At 39.9% G+C, this 21,695-nt stretch overlaps 1 protein-coding gene across 17 annotated transcripts in view; it reads right to left on the bottom strand.

Annotated features, from left to right (window-relative positions):
• LOC135219499 (GTPase Era, mitochondrial-like) overlaps nt 1-21,695 on the bottom strand; it is a 619,404-nt gene that overhangs the window by 158,479 nt on the left and 439,230 nt on the right. The window contains exon 6 of one of the 17 annotated variants that reach the window (XR_010315454.1): nt 10,402-14,743. The exons of the other annotated variants lie outside the window; for them this stretch is intronic. The gene's annotated coding sequence lies outside the window, so the exon portion shown is untranslated. Of the gene's footprint in view, nt 1-10,401; nt 14,744-21,695 lie in introns of those variants that run through there. 17 annotated transcript variants of the gene reach the window in all.

Below are 21,695 nucleotides of genomic sequence, written 5' to 3'. Positions count from 1 at the left end.
AACATTGTGTGTATCTTTTTACTTATACGCCAATTGATGTGTAATCGTTTCAGCTGGAAAATGTATCACAAGCTGATACGAAATGTCGGCGCTAATAAATGGATGAAAGACAGAACGCGTCTCCCTGCTCCAATATGTCTATCCCTGACTGATTGCTCCTGTCTCCATACTTCTAACTTACTTATATATATATATATATATATATATATATATATATATATATATATATATATATATACATACATATACACACACATACATACATACATATATATATATATATATATATATATATATATATATATATATATATATATATATATATATATACATACTATATATAATATTTATATATATTATATATATATATATATATATATATATATATATATATATATATATATATATATATATATATACATATATATATATATATATTCATTGAATAGAATGGCTTTTCTCACTGTTAACCAGCTTTTTTGAAATTGCTTCATATTTTCTAATTATTTTTCTTTACTTCATTGTTCAGGTACTAATGGACACATAATGGGGTTCCATCATTACAAGAACTTCTCACAAACACCAAAATAATACACAAGGAAGGCAACTACAATCGTTATTTGATATCAGAAGCAGTCAGCATCGCAATGCACGTCCCAGCCTTAACATCCAACGTGAGGCAAACCGATCCTTGCCCTCGTGTAGGAGGCAGTCCTTCAACCGCATGGAACAAAGCCCCCACACGCGGACAGGCGCGCACACTGACTTTCAGTGAATTAAACATATATGTAATTAATATATAGTTATGTAAATGTGTATATAATAACTTACTTTCAACTTTTTATTTAATTTCTGTTGTTAACATATTTATTTATTTGTCTTATTTTATGTTTCACTATAGTCTTTTGTAAATACTTAAAACTAGGTATCTGGCAATTGTACTACCTTTCCGTCCTCATGACGTCACAAAACGCATGTAGGCTCATATTTGTATCAGTACGCTTGAAAACGTCAATACGTATAGGTTGACGAAACAGCTGTCGCGTGTAAAAATACTGGAGTAAATGGAAGAACCGAACCCCATTATGTGTCCATTAGTAACCTGAACAATGAAGTAAAGAAAATAATTAGAAAATATGAAGCAATTTCAAAAAAGCTGGTTAACAGTGAGAAAGCCATTCTATTCAATGATGTTTGTATCCGTGAAAATTGTGCCCTAGAAGTATATATATTATATATATATATATATATATATATATATATATATATATATATATATATATATATATATATAGATATAGATATAGATATATGTGTGTGTATATATATATATATATATATATATATATATATATATATATATATAGATATATATATATATATATATATATATATATATATATATATATATATATATATATATATATATATATATATATATATATACACACACACTATCTATATATATATATATATATATATATATATAATATATATATATATATATATATATATATATATATATATATATATATATATATATATATATATATATATATATATATATATATATATATATATATATCTATATATATATATATATATATATATATATATATATATATATATATATATATATATATATATATACATATACATACATACATAATATATACGTATATATATATAATATATATAAGTCATATCACATTACCGTGATTCATATACTATATCGAGGTACAATGTCCTTTAATATCTAATTCGCTCTACCTCGGAATTAATATATTTTTCATAAATGCTTAACCGCAAGGGCCGGGGAATTTTTTTTTTTCTCGATAATAGATTTACCTGTACTTGGGTGCAAACGCAGGTACATTCAAATCCAGGCACGTCAGGGAAGCTCTACCACCCCACCACTGCGAGAGGCTTAAAGGTTTATGTTGTCTCTCACCTCAAATACTTTCTCGCGCTGAAGTATTCGTTGGGTTGGAGACAACATCAACTCGCCTCGACTCCAGTAGTGTAAGTAGCGCTTTTGGACGAACACGTAAGCATTTACATAAGGTCCATAATCACATTACCGTCGGATTCATAATACATATATCGAGCTACAATGTCCTTTAATATCTAATTCGCTCTACCTCGGAAATTAATATAATTTTCATATATGCTTAACCGAAGGGGAATTTTTTTTTTCTCGATAATAGATTTACCTGTACTTGGGCGCGAACGCAGGTACATTCAAATCCAGGCACGTCAGGGAAGCTCTACCACCCCACCACCGTGAGAGGCTTAAAGGTTTATGTCGTCTCTCACCTCAAATACTTTCTCGCGCTGAAGTATTCGTTGGTTTGGAGACAACATCAACCCGCCTCGACTCCGGTAGTGTAAGTAGCGCTTTTGACAACACGTAGCATTTTACATAAGTCATATCACATTCACTGTGACTTTCATATACATTAATAGCGAGCTACAATGTCCTTTTTAATATCTAATTCGCTCTAGCCTCGCAGGAATTAAATATAGTTTTCATATATGCTTTAACCGAAGGGGAATTTTTTTCTCGATAAAGATTTACCGTTACTATGGGCGCGAACGCAGGAATTCAAATTCCAGGCACCGTCACGGAGGTCTACCACCCCACCACCGCGAGAGGCTTAAAGGTTTATGTCGTCTCTCACCTCAAATACTTTCTCGCGCTGAAGTATTCGTTGGTTTGGAGACAACATCAACCCGCCTCGACTCCGGTAGTGTAAGTAGCGCTTTTGACAACACGTAGCATTTACATAAGTCATATCACATTAGAAACGATAACACTTGTTGAAGAGCAACGAAGGAGGGAAGGTGAAAGATGCTTTGCCATGTTCTCTCTTAGCCGACAGCCACTTATCAACAAAACAAGGAGCCTTCCTAGCTGCAGAGGAGAGGACTAACATGGGAAGGAGACCTTCCGGTTGCTTCTTTTTGGTCATCATGAAAATCGAAGGAGGCAAACTACAAGTGGCAGGAGAGAAACAGTCCAGAAAATATTCTAAAAGAAACCTCATTATAGAAGCGTAAGCTGTCAGAGGTTGAGTCGAAACCTGTTCTAACTCTTTTCCTTGCTCTCGCTCTTGGTCTTGCTCGTTCTTGCTCTTCTGAAGACACATGAGACAGGGTCGTACTCTTCCTTTGTCAACAGCAGCGTCTTACCCTTAAAGAAAGACAACTACTCTTTGAAGTGCTGTCGAAAAGGAGCCAAAGCCGGGATAGATCTGAACGAAGAGATGATGAAGAGACACCTTTCCATTGGCACTCAGTCGATGTTTGATGCAACACTTCAGGATCGTTGGAGGGAGCGACTGCCCTTGGGCAAGCCCCACCAGTCTCCCTTGGACCTACGGTATGTCTTCTCCCCAAGGCGGGGAAGCAGGACAGTGACCTCTGTCTAGGAGAACTGGAGGGACGGACAGCCACCCCCTCAGAATGCACTTCACTAGCACTAGAACTGGGCACTTTAACTTCATTTTTCTCCATGAACAATTTCATGGAGGCACCTAACTCCATCATGGTATTGGCCAAATACTCAAACTTCCTCTCGAACCTTGATTCAAGGCTGGCAATGGTATCAGAAAATGCAACATGGGAAGCTGGTGAAGGAGTTGGAGGACTGAGAATGGGAGAGAGATTTCCAGGAATAGGAGAAGAAGCAGGGGTAAAAATCTCCACTAACACAGGGGAAGGCTGAGGAGCTACGCTAGCCTTACAATCCAACCTAAGGGCTGCCTTTCTCTTCCTGTCCTGCAACACCTTATTATGTGAAATGCAAAGTTTCCACTTCTTACTATCCCAATCCTGACATACAGAACATCTAAGTTCCCTCAAACACTTCTGACCCCTACATTTAGTACATCTAAATGTAGTGAGGATTGTAAATTTCTTTAACTAATCTAGTTTTGCTGCTTTCTGCACAAAACCTAACTCCAGATGAGCTTGAATCCGACATATTCAAGCAAAAAAGGCAGCAAAATAAACAAAATAAGTTAAGCTAATTCTGAAAATCAAAATCACAACGAAATTGCACGCCACCAATTCCAGGAAAGTAAAGAAAAAAACACCCAAATGACGATGAAAATGGTCCGCAGAGCTAGCGATGTTACTCAGGAGCCGGCAGAAATCCATTTGAGACGTGTGACATCATCATACCTGTTTACTGGATGTGGTAGGTAACTGGTTACATACACTAGCGATGGCAGCACCACCGTGAAATTTGAAGTTCGGTCTGCCATGCATAAGAATCCTACAGTTGAAAAATTGCTTGGTAAGACTGCATAAAATGAGGGACAAAAACATCTCTCCTTATCCAACCCAAAAATGCTTGCTTAAAAAGATAACCCTTCAGTTACCCCAAAGGTTTTTTCCTCAAAGAACAGGTAGGTGTTCAGAAGGGATGATGCCTCACAAAAGGACAACAATAGCAAGCAAATATTTTTCACAAGGTTCAAAGACCTTCTTATAGGAAAAGGAAAGGCAACAAATGGAGTGCCTATCAAGGGCAAAGGAAGAAGAATGGTATGGTTGGGGGTGACTTTAATGACACCACAGGCAATATAAGTCTTCCCTTTGGGGACACAGCATTAATTTTGACCGGGGTGGGGTGGAAACAGTCTCGTCCCTCCCCCTCCTGCAAAGGGGTTCTTCTAAAAACCAGACTCCTCTCTGGAATGTTACATGCAGAAAGGCCGCTATTGGGAGCCATAGAGAAACGTGGATATCTGCCGCCAAGCACGTCTCCCTAAATGTCCCAAAAAAGGAGTCCTCCAAAAAAAAAAGTGATCCTAGACCTATCAACATTGAACAAGCATATTGTTGGCAAAATTTTCCGAATAACTACCACTGCCCTAGTGCATTCAAATGTTCTAAAGGAGACTTAGACAACTATAAATCTGAAAGATGCTTACATACTGGCACATAACTATCTTTGTTCCCTTCCATCACCTTCCTAAGTCTCAGGATACAGAAAGATATGTACAGATTGAAAGTCATGCCCTGTGTGCTAAACATTGCCCAAAGATTTGACAAAGTTAGTAATGGTAGTTCTTCGAGAAATCAGAAATAAAACTAATGGCCCACCTAGACGACTGGTCAATCTGGGGGCCAACAAGAAAAGTGTGCTTGAAAAACCTAAGAGCAGTGGTCAACTGACTACAATCAAAAGGTTTTATGATAAATTGGCAAAATCCCACCTCACACCCAGCAGACTCTCAGTAGCTGGGAATGTGTTGGGATACGTTTCACAGCTCGTCTCTCCTCCCTCGTCATACTCAAAACAGAATAGGGCAAGTCCACAAAATGTGCCTTGCACAGCCCAGAGTTTCCAAACAGCAGTTAGAACATAAGACGGGCTTTTTGCAATTTGCATCGATATTAGATCCAATACTCGGATTACAACAAATTAATATGAAAAAAGTCTAGCTTTTGCATGCAACAAACAAGATGTGAGACTGACCTCATCAAAAGATTAAAAAAGGTGGGGAGATACTTCAACCTTGATTCCGGAAGGAATCTCTGGTGATACATGTCACCCTGACTCCTCAGTCTGTATGAATGACAATACACACAGATGCTTTGCTGACAGGTTGGGAGAACATTGGGAGGTTTGTCAGGTGGCAGGGAAGTGTTCAGCTACTCTGAGGAATTGTCGTGTCAATATCCTGGAGCTGATGGCTCTCTTTTTACCTCTCAAAAAAAAACTCAAACCTACAGAAGAGAGATATTTGGTTGGTTCTAGATAATATGACTGCAATGTCTTACAGTGAGAGGTCGGAATGATACTCGCCTCCTCTCAATATGGTAATGCTTGCCATCCTTTGATGGGGCAAGAAAGGAAGTGGTACTTGTCTGCAATTAACCTTACGGGGTCTCTCAATGTACAGTCAACCCCCATATTTGCGTTCTTGAGATTTGTGGACTCACTCATTCGCAGATTTTTCTTTGGACCACATCTACCCATTATTCGCTGGAAATTCACATATTCGCAGGTTTTTCGACAATAAATATTCACTAATTAGTGTATTTTGTTGTTACTTTCATGACTTAAATACATTTTTGTGATACAAAAATGACTTACTTATTTTCAAATATCAATAATGATTAATACTTTATTCACAAGTTTAATAAGATTAAATGATATCATATAATAGGAATAATAATTCTTTCTCTTACAGAGATGTATGTTTTTTGTACAATAAATAAATGATTTACTAATTTTCAAATATTAGTATTAATGTAAACAGCAATCAATTCATTAAAGAAAATACTATAGTGAATTAGTAAGCTTTTAGTTTATAAATTAAAAAATTATGTAAGAATGAAGAAAATCCCAGTCTTCCTGCATATTTCTTTCTAACTCCAGGTACTAAGCTGAGGTCCACAGCTGTCAAATATATCAAGTACAGGCAGTCCTGGGCTTACGACGGGTTTGGCTAACGACATTCCGAGGATACAACACTTTTCAATTATATTTATCAGAAATTATTTCCAGGTTTACTACGCATGTTCCAGAGTTACGGCACTTACAAAGCTGATCTGGCAGAAGAAACATGACGCCAAAAATGCAAAATAATCAATATTTGAAGCTTTTTTCATGAAAAAAGCAATAAGAATGCAGTTTACATAGTTTTTAATGCACCCAAAGCATTAAAAGTAAGGTTTTCTTAGGATTTTTGACAATGTTCCAGCTTACGACGATTTTCGGCTTACATTGTGTCTCAAGAATGGAACCCCTGTCGTAACCCGAGGACTGCCTGTAATGTGAAAGGAGGGGGAGCAGTGTAGTTAGTGTTGCCCTCCCCCTTCTCTCTCTTTACTGAGATGAGAGAATTTTTATGGTACATGTACGTATATATTCATTAATATTTTCAAATAATAATAATAATAATATAACTGTAATTATAAAATTCATATATGATAGTATTCTAAAGAAATACAATAATCTTTCCATTTCACTTTTTTAAATAAGGATAACTCTCTCTCTCTCTCTCAGAGATGTATGTTTTCTGTATGATAAATACTAAATGACTTACTAATTTTCAAATATCAATTTTAATGTAAACAGGAATATCGATTCATTAATGAAAATACTATACAGTGGTCCCCCGTATTTACCGGGGATGTGTACCAGACACCCCCGCAAATAGTTAGAATCTGCGAATAGTTGGAACCCCTCGAAAAACGCTGAAAACGGCCTATTTTGGTAGGTAAAACTCAAGAAAAACCCACTACAAATTTTTATACCCGGTTTTTCTAATAGTTATATCACAAAAAGTGCATTTTATGATTAAATTGATTTTAAAAACCAGGAATATCTGGATATTTCTCATAGAAAATTCCTACAAATAGGCGGATTTCCTGTGAATAATGGGTAGATATGGTCTAGAGAGAAATCCACGAATCCAGAGAACGTGAATACAGGGGCCCCACTGAAGTGAATTATAGTAAGATTTTAATTTATAAATTAAAAAATTATGTAAGAATGAGGGAAATCCCAGTCATCCCGCATCTTTCTTTTGAACTCCAAGTACCAAGATGAGGCGGCTGAGGTCCACAGCTGTCAAATAAAGGCGGCCCACAGTTACCATCGCCATCAGTTAGCTGCATTTCTGTTTTACGGCACTTGTTAAATATATTCATGACTCAGTTTTACACTCTGTAGGGTTTATAGCGCCATTGTCTGGTTATCGGTTTCTTAGGCTAGGTGCCGAGACTGCCTCATACAATACAGACATAAATTAATATGCATCTTTTCCTCTGCTCTTTTAAAAGGTTATCGTTTACTTAGCAGTATACAATAATACTGTATGTAGTCCTGTATTGCTATTTGTGTTATAAAATACTAACAAACTGATCGCTTTGGTTTGGAAAAATCAGATGAGGGTGGAGTTAAGATTATTTAGCCGTATTAAACTCAATTCAGAACGGTTTTCTTGCTTCTATTCAGTGTAAACTCGGTTCATATGTGGCAAGGTTATTTTTCTTTATATGAAGTGTTTTAGGTTGATAATTGACTTGAATACGTGAACTAGCCTTAGTTATTTTTTTTTAATAGATGGCGCTGTTGTCTGGTTATCAGTATGTATTACGGTATTTGCCGAAGCATCGAGAGACCCTCATTTTAAAATACAAACATAACAAACATGCATCTTTTCCTTGGCATTTTTAAAAAGTTATGCTTTACTTCATTGTTTCCAATAAAACTGTATGTAGTCTCATATTACTACGTATATTATAAAAATACATACAAAGCGATCTGTTTTGCTTTGGAAAAATCATCTGAGGGCAGAGGCAGGGTTACTTCGCCCTACTTAACTCGATTCAGAGTGATTTTCTTCCTTCTATTTAGCATAAATAGGTCATTTTTCATTATATGAAGTGCTTTTAAGTTGAATATGACTTAAATGTGTACATCTTGTTGTGAACTCGATTGATATTTTTTTCGTTAATAGATGGTGTCGAGAGCATGTTATTTAGTGTAAAAAAAAAAACTAATTATGTTTGCTATTTTCATCCTATTTCATAATAATATGACATTTGCGTATTTATCTGTTATCTGCGTGAAAACAACAGTAAAATGTGTTATTTCATGGCCAGTATTTTTTTATTAACATATCTTTTTCTCCACTATCATTTGCGGTAGGGTTGCATCCACGTTGCTGATGCACAAGAATTTAGTCATTAGAAGTGTGGACATTTTGTTTTCACAGCTTCAGCTACAACTGCAGCTTAAATTTAGTAGTACTATATTTCCTTGCCAATATTTTCTTCCTACCAAATAAAGGTATAATGCAAATATATTCAAGTCCTGTTCTACTTAATGTCATTTGTAACATAACTACGGTAATTTTCTACTGTCGTACGATGGCTCAAATGCAGGCAAAACATTATTATCAGATTCGGTTCGGTTGTTGTAGCAAAACAACTGTTATCGTTATCGTTTAGTTGTTTATGGCTGCACTGTTTAAGCAATGATCATAATGGTACTAACAATATTTTTATCATTCTCATTTGCTTATTTACCTGATTTAGCTAGAAGATATGATAAATAAAAGAGATGGAGGAAATGTTAGCAGTCTGGAAAAAATGGTGACTCTCTCTCTCTCTCTCTCTCTCTCCTCTCTCTTCATTCTCTCTCTCTCGCTCTCTCCTTCTTCCTTCCTCTCTCCTCTCTCTCTCTCTCTCTCTCTCTCATACTAGGCCAAGATTTACCAGTAAGTTCATTGAATCTGGCATTAAAAATTTGTATTATTATCAGGCAGACCATAGTAAATGATTAGGCAAATGAAATTCCACATTTTCATTAAAGAGCTATTACATATTAGAGCAAAATATCTGGCTGTAACACTGTCTAAGGCATCGTTAAAAAGTCTAAGGTAACGTAGGTGGATTGTGACGGCGTAGACTTTTGAATTTCAGTTAGAGGCAAATTTCGCTTAGCGCCACCCCCCCCCCCCCCCCCCCCCCCCCCCGCCCCCCCCCCCCCCCCCCCCCCCCCCCCCCCCCCCCCCCCCCCCCCCCCCCCCCCCCCCCCCCCCCCCACCCCAATGAAACCCCTGCCGTTAACCGAGGGCTGCCTGTATATCAAGTAGTGTGACAGGAGTTACCCACTAAGGTTGTGTTGTGTTGCTGACTGAAGTTCATGTAATTTCTCTCTCTCTCTCTCTATCTCTCTTTTACTGAGATGAGAGAATTTTTATGGTACATGTGTATATGTTTATTGATATTTTCAAATATAATAATGATAATAATATAACTAATTACAAATTTCATATGTGATAGTATTTTAAAGAAATACAATAATCTACCCATTTCACTCTTTTAAATAAGGATAACTCTCTCTCCCTCTCTCTTTTTCTCTCTCTCACTGTCTGTCTATCTGTCTCTTTTGCCACACAAGATATGTATGTCATAGTAGTAACTCTCGCCCTCTGTTTGGGCTGGAAGTGTTAGACGTGTATGTATATATCTTTAAGGACATACTATATTTTATGGTAAAATAATAATATACAGTACTAATTTTCAAATAATATTAAGTTTAATGAGATTAAACAATAACAATAGCACTCTCTCTCTCTCTCTCTTAATAACGTAAGTTTATTTGTTTTGTAGTATAAATAAATGATTTAACTAATAACTAATTTTCAAATATGAATAAGATTAATAAAAGAAATAGATTCTCAGCCTTTTTATCCACTTCGAGAAAGGAGGGCAGGGGAGTAAATGACAGTTTGATATTGTATGGTGGAGGGAAAGGAGTTGGAGTCGTAAAGAGTTATTCTCTCTCTCTCTCTCTCTCTCTCTCTCTCTCTCTCTCTCTCTCTCTCTCTCTCTCTCTCTCTCTCTATTATTATTATTCTCTTTGTCCCAGAAACAATTCATAATTTCACTCAAGATAGTCAGATATATGATGTTGCCATTCAATGGTGTCTCTCTCTCTCTCTCTCTCTCTCTCTCTCTCTCTCTCTCTCTCTCTCTCTCTCTCTCTCTCTCTGTTATTGGCTGTACGTATATATTTTTAATGGTAAAATGTTTAAGATGACTTTAAAATGATATCAATAATATAATCTCAAAGATTAATACAGTAATAGGATATTAATTTGAGGTATATTGGAAATAGGATGTTATTTAAGGCATACATTTGGTATCTGAACTTTCAAGATAGGCAGTTATAAGCATTTTTAGATGTGGTTCTAACTATTCGCGGGGGTGTTTGGTACACATCCCCTGCGAATACAGGGGAACACTGTAATAGTAAGACTCCCTATCAAGGAAAATGACAGCCTCATCTGAGTGGAGTTAGACAACCACTCTTTCGCATATAGCCAATATGCTGCCACAAATGGAAGTGGACCTGTTCGCCAGATATGAGAATCACAAACTGCTAGGCAAGCAACAGCAAGAGATGCCTTCTTACAAGACAGGGACAAATGGAGGGTGATATACCCTTTTCCTCCATTAATCCAGATTTTGAGGTGTGGAACAAACTCTCAACCTACTAAGGAACAGCTTACCTAATACATAGCCCCCAATTGGCCAAACAAGCATTGGTTCCTATTACTTTAACAAGAGCGAAGAGATAAATTCCAAAACTGTCTGTTGTTTTATCCCAGTCAGTAAGAGGGAAAGTCATTTAAGGATCCTCCTTTCTAAGCTAAGACCTTTGCGGTTAGATTTTCTTGAAAATTTGTACCGCGAAAATTACTTGCCCAACATTGCTAGGTACCTAGTGCAAAAATTATAGATTTCATATATGTATATATGTATTTGGCAGTACCAGTGTCCAAACCGAGAGCCCAGTTAAAAATTCTAGGGGAAACAATTTTAACATTTTTATCCTTTTTTTGAAGACAAACGCCTTCCAGTTACAATAATCATGAAATACAAGGCAGCATTAATGGAACCATTGTTTTATGATTTCGTGATTTGACTCTAGTATATTAAAGTTTTCACTTCTCTTCTGCAGTCTTTTGCACTATAAAGATCCGCTCTAAATGGGTTCCCTGAACAAGGTGCTTAAACTTCGATCAGCCCTTCAATTCAGTGGGCCCGATACAACCACAACTCAAAGGCTACAGTATGTGTTCTCCTTGATTTCATTAGCATCAGGTGCACTTATTAGCAAACTGGGCTCTCTTAGACAAATACAATACATCATAAGCCACCAGCCAAGAAGGGTCCACATGCAACACCCCCCCGCCCCTGGCAGAATGAAACAGACTTTTTTTCTAACGCCTTAACATGTCTATCATGCAAATCTGAGTAGTAACAGTGTATAAACTGGGATGCAATGTATCATTTTTACGTATTTTCATAGGTACCCTCATCAACGACAGCTGTTCTGGAGCGATACATAAAACAATGTACGTATGTCACCATATCTCTGGTTTTATTTATCATAGAATCATAATCTTGGTATCTAAATATATGTTCCTCAGGTCAAGGAATCCAATGGTGAACTTTTTAGTCACCCATCACCGACCATTTTTAAGAAATTTTAGGTTTCAGTTTCCTAAACTCATGTTTTACAACTCTGATATGTAACATTTCTACATTCACTTTTTCACCTTCAGTATAAGGGACAGAAAATTTATGCCTAATATTAAATCATGTCATTTAAAATTGTCATACTTCATTTCAACTTTTTCCAGGTACTAGAAGAAGATTGAGTGTGTGAAGTATGTCAGACAATGACCGGATTGATTCTATGTCTGACGGACCCTCCAAGAAACAGAGGAGAATTATATAGCGGTACAGAAGTGCCTCAGGATATGAAATTAATCCGTTCCGAAGTGGCCTTCGTAACCTGATTTTTTCGTACCTCGAACTACGTTTTACATGTATATTGCCTAATTCGTTCCAAGCCCTACAAAAACACCACAGCAAATTTTATAATAAAGCTAAATTGACCAATAAACAATGAAATACAACAATCTGGACCATTCAATAACTAACATAACCATGACTGCACCTGTAAATAAAGTGTATTAGTGTACAGGGTACAAGAAATACTGTACGTACATGTACGTACATGTGTAGTAAAATGTGGAACCTTACCTTTCGAATGAGGTAATCTCCGAAAGTGGCGAAGGAGGAGGACAGAAAGCATGAACACTTAACTTGACGAGACACATTAAAAATGGCAGAAAACATTAACACTAAATTCTATGAAACACATTAACAAATGGCAGAAAAAATTAACACTTAACTTTACAAAAAACTTAAAAATTAAATTTCTTTTTTTGGCCTTTTTCTGATTTAAAATTTTTTTTTTTTTTTACTTTTATACTTTATGTTTTTTTTTTTTTTTTTTTTTTTTTTACAAAATTTAAATTTCTTCACCACTTTCAACTTTCTGTTTTTTCGTATCACTTGGATCTTCCCGTTTGCTTACTACTAAAAGCCTCTTTAAAAAAATAACTATCAAAGGAAGATTGCTTCTGCCTGCTTTTCACAATGTTCCTGAAACGACTCAGGCAAACGTCATCGAACTGTGCCAGCATACGACCTGTGTAAGCCTTTTCTGGATGTCTCTTTTCTAAATGACTGCTATTTATGAAAAGCAGCTAGAGCATACTTAATTTCTGCCTTTATCATAGGGTCCTCCTCCTCCTCACCACTGCTAGGGAACTCTTCTTGAACGATGTTATGTTGCATGGCCTCCAACTCCTTCAGGTCATCCGTCGTAAGCTCCTCTTGGTGCTCCTCGAGGTCATTGATGTCCTCCTTGTCAACGACCAGCCCCATGGACTTGCCGAGTGCAACGATCTCCTCAAGATCTGGTTGCGAAACAGTTTCAGGATCGTCAACTGCTTCTGAATCTGCTTCAGCTTCGCCTACGTTGAATCCCTCGAAGTCTCGGGCGGATACGGCATCAGGCCAGAGTTCCCTCCACGATGAATTCATGGTTTGCCTCGAAACCTACTGCCAAGCTTGATCAATGAGCCTGGATGCATGTGACGACATCGAAATGCTACTTCCAAAATTTACACAAGGTGAGGTTTGTGGTATTGGTGATGTTGAAACATCTCTTGAAAAGATGTTTCGTATACAGCTTCTTGAAGTTCGATATCACTTACTGGTCCATGGGCTGGAGGAGAGGGTGGTGTTAGGCATAAGATAAAGAAACTTGATGAAAGAATACTCCGCTAGGATATCTTCCTCGAGGCCAGGCCAGAAGGGTGCTCAGGGGCATTGTCCAACAACAGCAGACATTTCAGAGGGAGGCGCTTCTCTTTCAAGAATTTCTTCACTGTCGGGCCGAAACACAGATTTACCCACTTGATGAACAAAAGTCTCGTTACCCAGGCTTTTGCATAGCCCTCCACATCACCGGAAGCTTCTCCTTTAGCACTTTGTGGGCCTTGAAGGCTCGAGAAGTCTCGGAATGATACCCAAGTAGGGGCTTCACCTTACAATTCCCACTGGCGTTGGAACATAGTGCGAGTGTAAGCCTGTCTTTCATAGGCTTATGCCCGGTTAGCTTCTTTTCTTCTCTTCCTCCGTGATGTACGTCCGACGAGGCATTTTTTTCCAAAAAAGGCCAGTCTCGTCACAGTTGAAGACTTGCTGAGAAATGTAGCCTTCGTTGATCGTCATCTCGTTTAATGTCTTAATAAAGGCTTCGGGCGCTTTCATGTCCGAGCTGGCAGCCTCCCCATGCTGCACCACCGAATGGATGCCAGTTCATTTACAGAATTTATCAAACCACCCACAAAAAGCCTTGAAGTCTGGGGTTGCCATCGTTGTCCCTTCTTTTCCGTCGTCTTCGGCCTGGGCAATCAGATCACCAAAAATAGCGCTGGCGTTTTGGCAGATTGCCGTCTCAGTTATTGTTTTCTGAGCAAGACGATTCAAATTCTAGTGAACCTCTTCTAGCATTCTCTGTGATAACCATATTGAGACAATAATTTGTCAGGAATTTGATTACAGGTATCTGTCATTCTGTTTGTTGAAATTAACGACTCAGCAAGTCTACTTTTTATTTCCTGTAGTTTAGCAAATGTTTCCTCTGCATCTTCTTTGGAAGAGAATAGTTTAATTTCACCATATTTGTCTGTTTTCAATCCTGGCAAATGAATTACACACAGTGGACCCAGGCATGTTGATGTAATACTGCTAATCCTCCTCCATTTCTTGGAGGGTCCGCCAGATGTAGAATCAATCCTGTCACTGTCTGAAATACTTCACACTCTCAATCCTCTTCTAGTACCTGGAAAAAGTTGAAATGAAGTCAGACAGTTTTAAATGACATGATTTAATATTAGGCGTAACTATTCTGTCCCTTAGACTGAAGGTGAAAGTGAATATTGAAATGTTACATATCTGTCATAAAACATGAGTTTTTGCAACTGAAACCTAAAATTTCTTAAAAATAGTCAGTGATGGGCGACTAAGAAGTTCACCAATGGATTCCTTGACCTGAAAACATACATTTAGATACCAAGATTATGCTTCTATGATAATTAAAACCAGAACAGCTGTCGCAGATGAGGGTACCTATGAAAATAATTAAAAATGACACATTGCATCCCAGTTTATACACTGTTACCACTCAGATTTGCATGATAGACATGTCAGGGCTTTAAAAAAAATCAGTTTCGTTCTGCCATGAGGGTGGGTGCGTGGACCCCTCTTGGCTGGTGGCTTATCACGCAAGTGGCTGATGATCAATTATTATTGGTCTCTGGCCTGTCATTCCTGGCCAAGAATGGGATTCCTTTGAGAAGGAAATCTCCTATTCTAAGTAAACTACAATTAGCAGACAAAATATTATGCCCAGTTCAAGCACTTAAGGTTTTACCTAGAGGTCATGGCAGACATCCCAAAAGATTCGTTTTTTTCCTACACTTTAGCAACATTTGCTACAAGCTCGAACAAGTTTAACTACTCTGGCATGAATAGTCTTCACCAATAGGTGCTACAGTGCCAAACCACAAGTCTTCCTAACAGGCGGGTATGCTAACTATTGCTGGGGAAGGTTTGACAATACTGCAACCATACCCAACATGCTTAGGCAAGTCACCACCGAACTTCACTCTAAAAAGCATGAGTTCCCACTTAGTTTCTTGTTCTTTGCTACCAAACCTAAAAGTATTTGGAATAAAGAATGGGGCCTTGTAACTTGTGGCTTGACCCTGGACCAAAAATGTTTTTGGGTTGTCGGGATTAAAATTCAAAAGCTTTTTGTCACCTGTCAATTTCTTTGTAAAGCTCCTTGAGGACGAGACAGCAACTACACTATAATAAAAGACAGGTTTTGATGTAGGAAAAACCTATTTTTGGTAGTCGCTGTTGAGACCTCAAAACACTCCCACTTTCCTGACTAGAAAACATGGGATTTGGGTAAGTAATCATCCTGCACTGGCCAACAGAAAGGAATTGCGTCTTGGTTAGATTTTGATCATATGTAAACAATGGTGCATATGGACATAAAAGGGATTTTGACGTAGGAAAAATCTATTTCTGGGCGACGAAGCCGTGTCGCCCAGTGAAATATGTCTGCTTTAGCACTATTTCTAGTAAAATATTGCTATAATACCAGAGAACTGCTAAATTGGACATGTTAGAAGCTTCTGACTCGCTCACCTATATAAAAGGTGTCGGTATAAAACTGGGGCGAGTGTTAAACACTACCACAGCAACCCCTCCAATTAGCCTTTTCCTCATCAAAAGACCCTAAATACGGGGAGCCGACCCATAGGTCACACCTAGCTAACCCGTTGAAGGCGTCTGTGACGTCATACTTTTCGATAGCCATATCGTGTTCGTACGTTCGAATATAGCTATTTGTTCTTTTATTTTTATTCTTGGTTACGGATCGTCAATCTACCTCTTCACCCAAGTTAAGTACTGGTTCCGCCCTTTTTCAATATTTAGAGAGTGAATTTGCCTTTCGTTTTGCCTTTATTTAGGATTTTATTAGGCGTCACTTATAAGTAGCGGGCGGGCGGCAAGTCGCCTTTACGGCTTATCCTTGAATTGTACCGATTTTGAGTGGTCTTCCTCTCTGCTTGTAACATGTGATATTTCAGTACATATATTTATTTATTTCTTGGGTGGCAGATGTTTTGTTATTTTCATTATTTTCATGTTTTTCACGGGGGTCTTCATTCGAGCACGTTTCTTTATTTCGTGCTTCGCCGTTTATCCACCGTCCCCCCCCCCCCCTCCCCCCCCCCCCCCCCCTGTTATTTTTAAGTTTGGTTTATTTCATTCAAGAATTTTCCCTTTTTTCTTTTCATCAGCTTGCCGTTTCTTATCGTTTTGTCAGTAGGCAAGTAGTTTTTCCCTTTTGCGCCCACCGTTATCGAGTGGCCTTCATTGCGGTTTTATATTTTACGTAAGTTTATTTTCATTTCCCCCGTGTTAAAGCATGATTTTCTTTTAGCTTTAAGTAATTGATTTTATTTTCTCTATGTATATGTTGGATGTTAGGTCGGTTGGCCTACATAGGCTATGCCTGCGTTTTCCTCGTGATCTTTTATTTGCGAGGGTACGCTGCTCACGTGATCGTCACCCCATCAGCCCTCCCTCCCTCCCCCTCACGTGGGGCCCCCAGTAGTTGGGTGCTCCTCTCGCCTCGGTTGTCGCTGACAGCCGTTCCCATCAGCGGAGGGGGGATGTAGAGGGTCCTCCAGGACTTAGGTTGGTGGGCGCCGTCGCTTCTTTCAAGCCGACCGCCTCCGGAGTTGATGATTGCTTTGCGTATGCAGCCTCGGCTTCCGTGGATTTGTTGCGCTCAGCTTCTTTCAGCTCCCGGAGCTTACATCCATCCGCCTAAAACATTCCCTCTCCCCATAAGGCGGATTTATAGTCCGGCTTCTCCGGTAGTCGTTGAGGGCTATGTTTACGGAAGTTACTCTTCCGTAGGCGGAGATATGATATTTGTTATTTTAGTTCTCTTTTTTTATTTTTATTTTCTTTTCTTTTTGCCACGGAACTTGCGGGTTCATGTGGCCGTCCCGGGTTACTCCGTGTACCCCCCACCCCGGGTCATACAGCTCCGGGTGGTTTTATTTCTTACACAGTCCCCGGGACGTAAATATATGAATATATATATATATTTTCCTTTCTTTTGCCACGGAACTTGCGAGTTCATGTGGGCGTCCCGGGTTACTTCGTGTACCCCCCACCCTGGGTCATACAGCTCCGGGTTGTTTTAATTATTACACAGTCCCCGGGACGTAAATATATGAATATATATTTACATATATATTTTTTATATATATATTATTCCAGTCCTGAATGCTCCGGCATAGGACATTATTATCATAATAATCCTAATAAGTTTGTGCAATTGTTCTTATATATTATTGCACTTACAGGCCACTCAGTGTCTGGTTGCCGGTCTACAGGATCCGTGCAACCATGATGTTTGCCGGAACCATGCCCCGTGCGCAGTATTGCTTACCGGTTCCGTAGTCTGGCATCACGAAAACTGCTTTGCCTGCTACGACTTGTACAACAGGTTACCTGTTCGGTAAGTTACCGCACTGCTTGTTCTATGCATATTGTGATGGAATTATATTACACTACTTTTGTTAGTGTAAAAAAAAATAAATAAATAAATAAATAAAATGATATTGTAATGATACAATTAAGTTTGTTCATACTTACCTGGCAGATATATATATAGCTGTATTTTTCCGAATATGACAGAAATTTAAACACTTACGACACACGCAGTGGGAGTCAGGTGGTTAGTACCCATTCCCGCTGCTGGGAGGCGGGTATCAGGAACCATTCCCATTTTCTATTCATAATTTTTATTTCCACTGTCTCCTGAGGGGAGGTGGGTGGGTACTTGATTATATATATCTGCCAGGTAAGTATGAACAAACTTAATTGTATCATTACAATATCATTTTGTTCATGAAACTTACCTGTCAGATATATATTTAGCTGAATCCCACCTTTGGTGGTGGGAGTAGACAGAATAGAAGATTTTAGGAAACATATATATGCAGATAATTGATATCTTGGTTCCTTACCTGTTAGCATAGCTGACTTCGTGGTTACTGCCGCGTAAGTCTGCTTGTGCTACTAGAGTTGCCAGCGAGTAGAGACCTATAAAGCTGGTGCACTCCAGATGATCTGTCAACAGGGGCGAGACCACAACTGACTAGACCATTGACCATATAATGAGGGCAACGGAAGTAAAACAAAACCACCTGGCATAGCCTACCAAAAGTATCCCACTTAGACTAAGCTAATGGAAGGGAGATCCGCCGCAGTCGGTCAACCCCACAACCATAACACAAGTTAAAAACTCCCCTAACCATTAAAGGATAGGATGAGCGCTACCTCCTGCCCTCAAAACAATGTCTGCAGCGACGTATGGTCCGAGCGAGTAACAATTTTTGTATGTTGCTTTCACCTCCCGCAGGTAGTGTGAAGCGAACACCGAATTGCTTCGCCAATAAGTGGCACCCCAAATATCTTTGATTGCCATATTCTTGTGAAAAGCCACCGAAGTAGCAATAGCCCTCAACTCGTGGGCTTTCACTTTTAGAAGCTCCATGTCACTTTCACTACACTTTTCATGGGCTTCCTTAACCGTACTTCTTAAGAAGAACGCCAGTGCGTTCTTCGACATCGGAAGATCTGGTTTTTTGTTTTTTTTTCACAGAGCACCACAAGTTCTCCGAAGAGCCTCTGCATGCTCTGGTTTTCTGCAAATAAAAATTGAGAGCCCTGACAGGACACAGGACTCTCTCAGCTTCAGGTCCCACTAGCTCCGACAACCCTTTGATCTCGAACGTCCTCGGCCAAGGATTGGAAGGGTTCTCGTTCTTTGCTAAGAATGTAGGACTTAAGGAACAAACTGCACTATGATCCTTGAACCCAATGTGCTTGCTTATGACTTGCATTTCGCTAACCCTCTTCGCCGTCGCCAGAGCGGTTAGGAAAATGGTCTTCTTAGTAAGATTCCTAAGCGAAGCTAAATGGAGCGGTTCAAATTGACTCGACATGAGAAACTTAAGTACCACGTCTAAGTTCCACGATGGTACTTTCGGTTGGAGAACTTTCACAGTCTCAAATGATCTAATGAGATCATGAATGTCTCTATCATTCGCTAAGTCGAGTCCTCTATGCCTGAAGACCACAGAAAGCACGCTTCTGTAGCCTTTAATCGTGGGAACGGCTAGTTTCGCCTCTTTCCTAAGGTGAAGAAGGAAATCTGCTATCTGGCTCACAGAGGTTGAGGTGGAGGAAATGCCCTTCTTTCTGCACCAACTTCTAAAGACAGCCCACTTCGATTGGTAAACTGCGATTGAGGAGGGCCTACTTGCGGTGGCAATCGCCGTTGCCACAGGTCTTGAAAAACCCCTCGCTCTGGCCAACTTCTTGATAGTCTGAACGCAGTCAGACTCAGAGCGGGGAGGTTTTTGTGGTACCTCTCGAAGTGGGGCTGTCTGAGTAGATCTTTCCTTAGGGGCAGAGTCCTTGGAAAGTCTACCAGGAAGGACATCACCTCCGTGAACCAGTCGACCGCTGGCCAGAAGGGGGCGATGAGGGTCATCCTCGCTCCCTCTGATGCAGCGAACTTCCTCATCACTTCCCCGAGGATTTTGAATGGGGGAAAAGCGTAAATGTCTAGTCCCGACCAATTCCACAGTAGGGCGTCTACTGCCACTGCTCCCGGGTATACAGCGGAAGTCTCTTCGTTCGGGAAGTTGCGAAAACGTCCACATGAGGACGTCCCCACAGCTTCCATAGCGCCTGGCATACCTCCTGATGAAGGGTCCATTCCGTCGGCAGAAGCTGTCCTTGCCAACTGAGAAGGTCCGCTCGCACGTTTTCCACGCCTGACACAAATCTTGTCAGAATTGTGACGTTTTGCGACTTCGCCCAAATCAGGATATTCTTCGCGATGGCGAACAGAGAAGGAGAGTGAGTTCCCCCCTGTTTCCTGAGGTATGCCAGGGCTGTGGTGTTGTCCGAGTTTATCTGAACCACTTTGTTGGAGACTTCCTCTTGGAAGAACCTTAGAGCAAGGTAAATCGCTGAAAGTTCTTTTAGATTAATGTGCCAGGACACCTGTTCCCCTCTCCAGGTGCCTGACACTTCTCTCCCTCCTAGTGTTGCTCCCCAACCCGTGGAGGACGCGTCGGAGAACAACACTAGGTCGGGGTTCCGAAGCTAGAGCGAAAGTCCTTCCGCAAGCTTCTTTGGATCCAACCACCATTTGAGGTGCTTTTTCACTTCTTCCGTCAAAAACAAGACCTCTTCTAGATCCTGTTTGCGTGACCAATTGCTTGAGAGGAAGAACTGAAGTGGTCGGAGGTGCAACCTTCTCCAGTGAGGAAATGGTCCCCAGCAGACTCATCCATTCCCTCACCGAGCATGTTTCCTTCCCTAGCAAAGGCTGACAACTTTGTCCCTAGCATTGAAGTTGTCGCCCCTGGGACGGAAAAGCCCAAAAAGCCACTGAGTCCATCTGAATCCCCAGATAGACTAAGGATTGAGATGGAGTCAGATGCGACTTTTCGAGATTCACCAGAAGTCCCAGGGACCTCGCAAACGACAAAGTCGTGTGAAGGTCCTTCAGACACCGGTCTTGCGATGAGGCTCGAATAAGCCAGTCGTCTAGGTAGAGAGAGATCCTTATTTCCGCAAGATGGAGCCACCTCGCAACGTTCTTCATAAGAACGGTGAACACCATCGGCGCCGTGCTGAGACCGAAGCAGAGTGTCCTGAACTGGAATAACTTCCCTTTCAGGACAAACCGCAGGTATTTTCTTGATCGGGGATGGATAGGGACGTGAAAGTATGCGTCCTGAAGGTCTAATGAGACCATCCAATCCCCCGGTCTTAAGGCTGCAAGCACGGATTGAGGTGTCTCCATCTTGAACTTCTGCTTGGTAACGAAGCGATTTAGACTGCTGACATCCAGAACGGGGCGCCACCCCCCTGACTGCTTCGGCACTAGGAACAGACGGTTGTAAAACCCTGGAGAACTCCGGTCGAAGACCTGTTCCACCGCCTGCTTCTCGATCATTTGATCTAGTAGATCGTGAAGCACTTTCTGTTTTTCTCCCTGATACGAAGGAGACAAATCCTTTGGTGTCGAAGACAGCGGGGGTAACTTCAGGGGAGGAATTCTGTACCCCTTCTTGACGATGTCCAGAGACCAAGCGTCGGCACCTCTCTCTTCCCAG

Source organism: Macrobrachium nipponense, chromosome 1 (genome assembly GCF_015104395.2).
Source record: "Macrobrachium nipponense isolate FS-2020 chromosome 1, ASM1510439v2, whole genome shotgun sequence".
Lineage (NCBI taxonomy): Eukaryota > Metazoa > Arthropoda > Malacostraca > Decapoda > Palaemonidae > Macrobrachium > Macrobrachium nipponense.
This window is presented reverse-complemented; position numbering and strand designations above follow the sequence as displayed.